Consider the following 10,602-nt stretch of genomic DNA (forward strand, 5'->3'; position numbering starts at 1 on the left):
TGCCTGGCCGAACATTGAATGTAGGAATGTAGAGTCATATGTCGCCCTGTTACCTATCCAACGGTAACTTTAACATCTTAAATGTAAATTAGACATAATGTAGATCAAATCTTATTTAATAATTTTTAAAAGGTTTTTACCCACATATTTAGTGGCTACATCCATGTATTAACTTGACACTGATGATGGAATATTTATTCCGAAAACGTTTTGTCAATGCAACATAGCCCAACTGGGTTTTTTATATACCTTTTTATAAAGGATTTTATTCAAGACTTAGAGATTGATAACAAAGAGCTGCCGGAATAAACGAAAAACTTTATACTCTAAAATTGTTTAGACATTTGTTTACTTCATTAACAGAAGAAAATTATCCATTTACCCCCAACCATGAATAGAATACTGGTAACTAAAAAGAAGTTAAAAATTCGTTGCCATAGGAATCGCGTTGCAACGCACATGTAATAATATCGCATCCAGGGCCATCTATTCCGCAGTGCAAATTTGCGTTAACCTTGCGCAGCTACGTCACTTGCAGCGTAGTATTCACATTGCCCTTAATTGTATACATAAGCACTCTTAACTTAGTCACCCTAAATATGGATATTTTGCATATTATTACTTTCTTCATACATTTCCAATAAAAACAAATGTTTATCATGTTTTCTTAGTCAAATATGTTTAATTTTTATGCGAATTAGAACTAATAAGGTATTAGTACAAAAAAATAGCTACTTAGTTATTAGGTACCTACATATAAATTGCACTTGTACTTGCACTTTTCATAAACTTTTAAGAAGTACTTAACAAAATTTTTATATTATACATAATTGATGAATATATACTTAAATTTAAATAAAAGAACAGTCACTTACAGAAGTCCGATGTCAATTTTTAAAATAAATGTTACGATGGCGTTAATATTCTTGCTAAATAACTATATATAAAACATTTTTTAAACAATTTAAGTTTAAAAATATAAAACTATATACATTATGCGATAGTTTTTTGTATTTTCTTTTATTAGTACGTGGTTAAAACCATTTTTTTATTAAAATCTTTTATACGGATGTACACACGCAACCGAAAAAATATTTTCTTAGCATCTTGATGACAGTCAATATTAACACTTGCGGACAACAGACTTGAAATATATTGCTTGCCAGTAAATATGGTATCTCCAGTTTTTCCAAATGAGCCATAAATTCGTTAGAAGGTTTATATAGTCCACCTTCTGTCAAATGATTGGTCCAGACGTAAGAAGTCGACTTTTGGTTAGTTAAATTTGGTAACTTGCGTTTAAACTTGCTACAAATAAATCCTCCTAAATGTCCTAGTCCATCATATCCTAAATCATCGAGTTCTTTACAGAGGACTATGTCATCTCAATCCGTAAAATTGGTGTGAATGATTGTTTTTTTTAAGCAAGCTTTTCTACCATACTACTGCCAATAGTTAATGTAGGAGTACTATCGTCTTCTACATTACAGTAATTTAAAAAGACACCTTCGTTTTTTCTTATTAAATAAGAACGCAGTCGGTATTTAAAATCTAAAGAAGTTGGATGATCGTTTAAACCACCTTTCGCTCTTATGACCCCAAAAAAATTCTCCAAGGGATCTTGGTTTAAGCGAATTGTCAAAAGGTAGTATATATTATATCATTTGTCTACATCTTCAAGAAGCAACTGCAAAGCCTTATTTGATATAAGAATACCTACAATGTTTTGTAGAATGTTATTTTTACTTGTATTTTTGTATATTGTGTTACCTTTTTGGAACGAAACCCATGATTTCTTGCCTTTAACTCGCATTGTTGAAATCATGTCAGACATTCTTTGCAAAATTTATTTTGCGCTTATACTCCAACCGACCTCAGGTTTCATCATAGGCAAATTCTTGTTGGAAACAACATCTTTTTTCAACCCCCGATAATTTTTCGGCCGATAATTCAGCAGTTGATGCTTAAAATTTACATAAAAGTCAGTCTCTGTAAAATGTTTTGAACAAATATAAGCCGTCTTTGGTTTAAATTTATCTTTCCTACCGGTGGCATGCACCCATTGTTTAATTAGAGTTTCCTCTTTAGGGAAACGAAAAAACCTCGATTTCGCTTGATCTTGTAATCAAAGGAACAGCCAAAAACCGCACAAAGCATATCGTAAAAATTAAAAATATAACTGTGAGAAAACTTCGAAACTGATAACTCCACTCTAGAGATGCTAGTTTCTAACTGATTACGCTGCGGGTGACGTCACTCCCTGGCCGACGGTCATGCGGCGTGTGCAATATGTTACCTTCGTCGTTTATTATAACCATGTATCGCATCCTACTGTAGACTTAGAGGTAATGCTGTACACTCTGTCTGTCCTACTATAGACTTAGAGCTAGAGGATTAGAGTAGGAATAAATGGTGCTAACACTAGATTATTTCTCGTAAATACTCCACTACAATATTTCAAGCGGAACAACTAGAATATATTTACGTGTTCGATATTGTTTGAAAAAACGCCACAATTCGGTCCAAATATTAATTGTCTCTGATATGCAAGCTGCACTAAAGACTCTGATAAGCACTAATGTTCGTAATAGATTAAAAAATAACATTGTTATAGATGCCAGGGCTTAAAAGAATTGTTGGTAACGGGAGGACTAGAACTGGTCTACGGTATCCAGACATATTTTTTTCAAATATCTTTTTACAGTGTATTCCCGAAAGGATATTTTGACAGAACTAGAATACCCAAAAATAATAGACACAGTTACGGCAAATGATGTGTGATTTTGTTTTTTAATAACACTCTTTTTTAAGTAAAATCACGAAATAATGGCATTAAACTAAACATAACAAAAATCATGTGTAAGGCAGTAAGCAAATAAATTAAAATACTTTTTTGGATAAAAGCTAAAAATATATTTTACTCACTCATGAATGTCACACTTTAATATCATACACGTAAATAAGGTAATAAGGCAAACAATTACCGTTACAAATAGTTATAAGTTATCAGTAAGCTTTTTGTGCCAGTAAAACTAAACACTGCTAACAAAAAATAGTACAATCTTGAACTAAACCAAAAAAATAATAATAGGGACAACACTTGGGGCATTTTGTTTTTTTTTTTGTGACCAATAAAAGCGGTAACCGCAAATCCACGTAAATGCCGATATTGAGAAAAATTTTTATTTATTTCCAAATTATTATTGTTTTCCCTTACTAGCTATTAGGAAAAAAGCAGTGTTCGTCTTTGAATGTAAATATTAAACTGAAATAACAAAAATATTTATTTGCTTTTAATTACTTATTTTCAAGCTCATTTATAGACGAGGTAGTGGGATATGATATTCTTCAAAAATAAATAATTAAACGCTGGATGTTATACATCATAACTATAATAACCGACATCTACTTTATCTAATATCTTTATCTAATAATGTACATTAAAACAAATGGAATAGGATTGGTACTATACATAGTGCAAATATACAACCAAGAACAATAAGTACACAATATTTCCTTTATAACAAAACCTAAAGAAAAATTTGCGTGTTTGCAAATCAGCTTTTATGTCAATTTTATGTATCAACAAGGACATAATTACCGGAGTATTGTAACAGTCACACCAATCATCAGATGGATTAGAAAAAAAAAACTCAGATCTCAGAAAAATGAACAAAAGCGAATCGCAATTCACAACAAGTAAAGCAGTCTATAATGGTCACTAAACGACTATATAGCATAAAAGCCAAATCCTTATGACCTTCCTAGGAACTTCCTGACTACAGTGCATATTTAAGTAGGCAATATAACTTTTAGAATTTCAGTATTACCATTGGCAATTCTAAAAGTAAGCTAAAAATGTTTTGTGTTACTACTGGTATGAAGCAGAGAGGTTCGAAAGGTCAAATAAAATTGCAAGTGCAGTTTACCATACTTTAAAGACCCTAAAAATACCAGAACATGTGACAATATTGAGGTTATTTGCAGACGACTGTGGTGATAAAAACAAAAACACAATTCTGATTGGTATGTGTTGCAAGTGGCTGAATTTATTTGAACCAGTCCAACTAAAAAAATTGAGGTTATATTTCCAATAGTCGGTCTTTTCTTCCGGGACAGAGTGTTTGCTAAAATGTAAAAAGTCACTCGAAGAAGAGAAGTCATCATGAACTCAGATAAATTGTAACCATTTTAAAGGTTTCAAAAAATTTAGTAATATAATTCTGAGTAAATATTCAAAATAATATTGCTCACGCCATCTATTCGCCGAGAGTGGAAGCATCTAATCTACCCCAAGAATCAAAATGTAGTCCTATTGGTTCCGACCTTGGCTGCCTCAAAATTGGAGCGTTCGTAAACTGTTCGCCATTCATCTTTCTTTCTTTCTTTGTACGTTATACAAACAGGACAACATTTTTGTTTAAGTGGTCTCTCGATGAGGTAAGCCGAAAAATTCTTTTTCTTTCTATATTTTTAAAGAAATATTACTTAGCCGCCCGATCGTATATATTTTTATGGCGGATATTATGTTCCTGCTGCGATATATTCAACATTTCTGCCAGTCCGAGTACCTAGAGGCTAAAAAATTTAATTTTTTTTACATTTTACACAAGCGCATAATTAAGGTTGTACCCATTTTAAATATTTTTTTATTGAACAGTGAAAATTATCTACGAACTAAATAACGGTGAAGTGACTTATTATTGATGTTTTAATTACAATAAAAATCTACTTTTTACCTAATATAAAAAGGTATTTTTTTATGTGATCGAATTTCGAATTTTGGAATAGAGTATAATTTTATTTTCATATATTTCTCATTTATAATCTAATGCCAAGATATAAAATTTTTATTTTATTCGATGTGATTCTAATTTTAGTTTTATACAGGCACTTCTCATTTGTAATTTAATAACGTAAACACAGACTTGTTTATTTTTTTTCTGGAATAACGTAACTTTCTAACGTAGAATTTTTTAATAACCTTTTGTTCCGTAAAAAATAATAAAGGTTACCTTTGTTTAAAATTTTTCATTTTCTTTCTTTGTCCGAGCTCGTTTTCATACGAGGATAAACTATTAAGGAATGGCACTTATTTAATTTTAATTTTAAAGATAATACAAACAGTCTCTATATGATTTTTGCAGAAACCGCACCCAAACTCTCCGACACGAACAGTAAAGCCTAGATTGTTTGTATACTTACGTAAATAGTTTGCTCAAGTTACCAAATATATAAAAATTTTAAGTCAGCATGGATAAATATTCCATCTATCAAAGAAAGTACCAATTCTAGAGTAAAAAAACGCAGTCAATGCTGTATTGAGTTGTCAATGAGTTTAACCTCCCGGAAGTTGGCATTTTGGTTTCAACTCTTCTTAAAAAATATTTTTGTATAAGGGGAAAACGTTGCCGTACAAGGAGCGGAAAATTACAGGAGTGAAAAAAATGATAAAAAATTAGTTACCAAAAAAAGGTAAAACTGTATCCATCATCACCTATTAACTTACCTATGGGAATTAACTTGAAAAAAGAAAAAGTTGGGCCTATCTTAATGTAACACCAACATGTAATGAGGAGAATGAAAATGAGGATATTGTTTGTGACAGAGTAGTAGAAAATGAACGAATTATTATTTTTTTTAATATAGTTTTGTATGTCTTTTATTCTGTGATTAAAATAAAAATATTAGTCTTAGTCTCAGTCTCAGTCTCAGTCTCAGTCTCAGTCTCAGTCTTTTTCATTTAGACATCCTGTATATGGGCAAAAAAATAATTCGTAACAAAAGTCGCTAACTTCACCTGTAGTTATATCCAAAATCCGCTAACTCCACTGGTTAACTGGTTAGATTCAAAACCCAATAAATATATATATATATATATATATATATATATATATATATATATATATATATATATATATATATATTTATATATATATATATATATTTATATATATATATATATATATATATATATATATATATATATATATATATATATATAAATCATTGTTTATCTTTTATTTTATTAATCAAATTACGTAAATCTGGGGTATAAACAAATTAGAATTACATTTCCTAATAGAATAATTATAACTCATTTAGATAGGTACTTGGACATAATACATACACTTTTTTGCTTTTACAGAAAATATGTTGCGTGTGGAGTTGGTAGATATCGGATTTAAACGTCTCGTATATTCACGAACGCCTCTCGAGTGGTCTAGAAGTTTTTACAAAAATCGCGTGAACCTCTCCGAAGGTTTGCCAGATTTCAATGTGTATCATTTCAATTTCTGATAATATAATCTCCGGTATATCTTGCCCTGATTATAAACTATTGGAATATTTGTCATTGGCGTGTATTCTGTATAGCACCTTGTAAAAAGTTTCCATTATTTTAAGTATTTTTCTTTATCTCGTATTCCTGTTTCTTCTGGTCACGGAGCTTATCAATATTTCTTTTTTAATCAGTTATTTCGTTCTAATACGTCTGAAATAGTTTCTGTATTATGTTTTCGTGGATATATTCTTATTTCTGTAGATATTTCTCTACTAATTCGTTTATATTCTGCTGACTTTTAGTGCGATTCATCTTGGTTTTTCAAAAAACTCTATTATGCTTTCACTTGTTTTATATGTAATTTTATTTTGTTTATTATAAGATCTCTCTACGGCATCCCTCAAAGCACTTACTATTCGTTTATTTATTTCCTCCAAGTCTGTGAGATTTGAAGATCGCTCTTCACATATTCTGCACATTTAGAAGAGTTTTCTGAGGATTTCCTTTTTTATTATCATTCTTTTCAAAGTTTGCTTCTTTCCTGGTCACTCTTCAGGTGTCAGTATACCTACACCTAGATGGTACTACTTCAAACTTGACGACGATAAATTTATTTAACTGACTTATGTATTGAAATGTTTTTGTTTGATTATATAATACGTAATCTACTTCATTCCTGGTGACATTACCTGGACTTTCTTCCCATGTCCATTTTCTAGATTTTTTTTTAAAGACTTTCGATACTTAAGTGTTATGTTTCAATGCCAACTGCGTTAGATCTCGTTTATAGCGGTTGTATACCTGTTCAATGTAAAGCCTCGGAACAGGACTGATACTATGAAGACGATCACGGCAAGAAATAAGGACAAGCGTAAAATATTCAAAACCCAAAAGGGATTACTACAGCCAAGAATTACTACAAGGAATATCAGATCGCTCAACTTAAGGGACCAAGAAGTAACCCAAGTGCTGAAAGAGAAACGAATAGACATTTGCACTCTGCAGGAAACAAAAAAAAAAAGAAAAAGGAGAATCAACATTAGGTGAATATATACTAATTTAAAGTCGAGTAGCAAAAGAAAGCAGGACCAAAGAAGGTGTAGATGTACACCAAAAGTACCAAAATCACATCAAAGAGTAACAATACATATCAGGAAGGATTGTAACAGCAAAGATAAAAATAAAAAAGACCTGAATATTATCGGTGTATAAGGCCTAAAAAACAACAAGGCAAACGTTTTATGACAAATAACAACAAGTAGTAGATCAAGTCATAGGAAATATGATAATATTTGGGGATTTTAACCATCGAATAGGCAATCAAGTAATATCCGAAACGAAAATGGAAAACTGATGATAAACTTGTATACGAATAACGAACTTAGAATAAATAACACATTTTTTCCCACAAACACTAACATAAATATACACTCAAAACTACCCGTGGGCAAAGATCTATGATAGATTCATTATAACCAACAGAGATATACATATACAAAAATAATCGATGTAAGATGTAGCGTAGCTGATGTAGCAGCGCTAACACAAACAAAAATCAGAGTCGACGGACTAAATATGAAATCCACGGAATACTTATACGGAAAAATAATATCAGAGAAGATTGCTGGGAATGAAATATTAGAAAACAATAACTATAGGAAAGCTGGGAAAACTCAAAAATCACATAATTAACGCAGCAACAGAATCACTTGGAGATAGAAAACCAACGAACATTAACATATCAAAAAAGAAAACCCAATAGTTTGGATAGGAAGTGAAGAAAAAATGTGAAGAAAAAAGAAAGCCTTTTTACAATACAGAACACAACAAATACAACAGGCATGCAACCACTATAAACGTATCAGAAATAAAAGAATACTTTAGCTAGGCAAATAAAAACACTGGCATAGCTTCTCAAAACATATGGAACACGACTTCGACGGAACAAAAAAGAAATATGGAGAATGATTAGAGAAAAGTGACGAAAGAACTAATAAAAATATGACACGTTTAGAAGGAAACATAAGCAGACTACTTTCGATTCCTATCTATTTGCTAAAAACGACGATAATGTACCACCAACATTAGAGGTGACAGCAAACGAAGAAATAAGTATTGGGGAGGAAGAGTTAAGTGAGAATTAAGGAAATTAAAAAATAGAAAGTTACCACAAGAGAACGAACAGAATACCGAACGAACTCCTAAAGTAACGAAGACCACAATTGACCAAACAACTACTAAAACTAATTTAAAAAATAATAGAACATTACAGAACTCCTTAAGAATGGAGATTAAGCATCCTAATACCTCTCTTCAAAAAGGAAGATAAATCGGATTCGGAAAATTACAGAGGAATTAATTTATTAAACACAACACTAAAATTAACAACCAAAGTGATAACAAATAAACTGAATGAAAGTATAACACTAGCAGAAAAACAACAAGGTTTTAGGTCGTTAAGATCCTGCACCGACGCTATATTTATAATGAGGCAAGTGTAAGAGAAATTATTAGATTATTAGAATATGTATGTTTCATGGACCTTAAGAAGGTATTTGACCGGGTCCAATTAAAGGACGTTATCCACTTATTGTACGCAAAAGAGATACCTCTAGGAATAATCAAAACAATCGAAAATATCTACCAAAACAACACAATAAAAGTAAAATTAAAAGAAATAACTGGTCCTATTGAAGCTGGCAATGGGATAAAACAGGGAGATTGCCCAAGTTCTCAATTGTTCAACCTGATTATGAATAAAATAATAAAAAAAGTAAGAACTAAAAAGAATACCAAATAGGAGAAAAACAACTTAAAATAATCTGCTGTGCAGACGACGCAATACTACTCTCCCAAAGTGAAGATTATTCTACTACTATACTATAAAAAAGACAAAACGCATGGTTATAAATTTTCTTGGATGTAAATTGGAGCTGGAAGGTCAGATAATGAAACAAGTGATGGAGTTTAAATTACTATGCTTCACATTATCTAGTTCAGTAAAGCTCGAAACGGAAGTCGAAGATCAAGTGAATAGAGCAAACAGAGCCACAGATTGCCTGAATGAAACAATATGGAGAAATAAAAATATCGGGAAAGAAATTAAAGGCAGAATTTACAAAACAGTCATCAGACCAATAATGACATACGCAGCAGAAACACGACCTGACACAGAGAGGACAAAAATGATGTTAGAAACAGGAGAGATGAAAACACTTGAAAAATTGATGGTAAGACATTATGGGATAGAGCTAGAAGTACAGATATACGATATAGATGTAAGGTTGAAAACATCAAGGACTGAATAAGAAATAAAAGAGTAGAATGAAACGATTATATAAGCCGAATGACAACGAATAGAGTTGTAAAGACGGCAAGAGACGGTTTTTCAATATGAAGACCATCAGTAGGAAGACCACGAAAACGATGGAACGACAACTTACTGGAGGCACATTGAAAAACAGACAGTCATGATTACATAAAAAGAAGAAGAAGAGAATTGTAGGGTCTCTTCGTAAAATTCGCCGCCCCGCTAAAAGTACTCTTGTCAAATAGCCACATATACAACCACATAAAATAAGGGTATTAATTAATTATATTAAATTAAATATACTTAATTAAATTGTTTTCTTTTCATATACTATTAAGCATGTTTTTTTGAGACGAGTATACTCGACATATAATTACTTTAAAACTTTTTCTCTCGCAGAATTATTTACATAAATTTACAAAAATTATATACATTTTTTAAATCAATATTTCAGTAGTTTTAAGTGAGGTATCACGTAATGCACCGCTTAATTCAAAATAGTCGAAGTTATCATTGTCATCTGAAAACAAGTCATGCAAAGTTTGAAATATTGATGCTATAGCTTACAATAATTATATTAAAAATGGACCTGTCCCAGTTTTTCGAGCTAACACTTGTTCTAGTGTACTAAATATACCTTAGATCATCAAAAAAAGAAAAGAAAAAAAATTACAAGTAAATGTAAAACACTTGTAAAAGTATACTTGGAAAATCCATTTTAGGAAAATAGAATACATAACTTTATTTAAATAAATAGAATACCTACATAATAATAAATATTGGTAATACAGTTGTGCGTTAAAAATCCGACAGGTATGGGGATGTCGAATTTCCAAAAGTGTCCGGATTACCGAAAGTGATTATATATTTGGCATTGTTTGCTAGACGTAGTCTACAATATTATTAAATTTTATGAGTAAAATGCTACCCAGGTTAATATGCAAATAAAACACCCATTTCGGCTAACTAAAAGAAATATGGAAGCTAATAAATGTAATGTACATACAGT

The sequence above is a fragment of the Diabrotica undecimpunctata genome, chromosome 1, assembly GCF_040954645.1.
Source record: "Diabrotica undecimpunctata isolate CICGRU chromosome 1, icDiaUnde3, whole genome shotgun sequence".
NCBI lineage: Eukaryota > Metazoa > Arthropoda > Insecta > Coleoptera > Chrysomelidae > Diabrotica > Diabrotica undecimpunctata.